The sequence below is a fragment of the Mastomys coucha genome, unplaced genomic scaffold, assembly GCF_008632895.1.
Source record: "Mastomys coucha isolate ucsf_1 unplaced genomic scaffold, UCSF_Mcou_1 pScaffold23, whole genome shotgun sequence".
NCBI classification, from domain to species: Eukaryota; Metazoa; Chordata; class Mammalia; order Rodentia; family Muridae; genus Mastomys; species Mastomys coucha.
Window position 1 is genome coordinate 15,459,594 of NW_022196906.1, and position 527 is coordinate 15,460,120.

A 527-nucleotide genomic window follows, 5' to 3' on the forward strand; every position below is an offset into this window, starting at 1 on the left:
GAGAGGTAGCTCACCAATTAAACACATTTGCTGTTTTTGTAGAGGCTCTGAGTTTAAGTCCCAGCACCCACATGATGACCACTTGTAACTTCACTTGCAGGGGATCCATCACTCTCTTCTGGCCTCTGAGGGCACTGTATGAACATGGAGTACATACATACATGTACCCATACACTTATACCCATAAAATAAAAGCAATAAAATTAATGTATTTACTTTGGTTTGTGTGTCTGTGTATGGTTTGTGTGTCTGTGTATGTGCATGCCTATATGTTTTTTATGATTATCATGCATAGTAATAATCAAGCCTGGCACTAACAGTTCACTTCCCATGGCTTCTCTAGGGTGAAGGCAAGTGAGACCACGTCTCTATGCCACTTGGCTGTTTTCTTTCTTTTGTTTTTCTTTTTTCTTTCTTTTTTTTGTTTTGTTTTGTTTTTGTTTTTGTTTTTGTTTTTTTGTTTTTGAGACAGGGTTTCTCTGTATAGCTCTAGCTGTTCTGGAACTCACTCTGTAGACCAGGCTGGC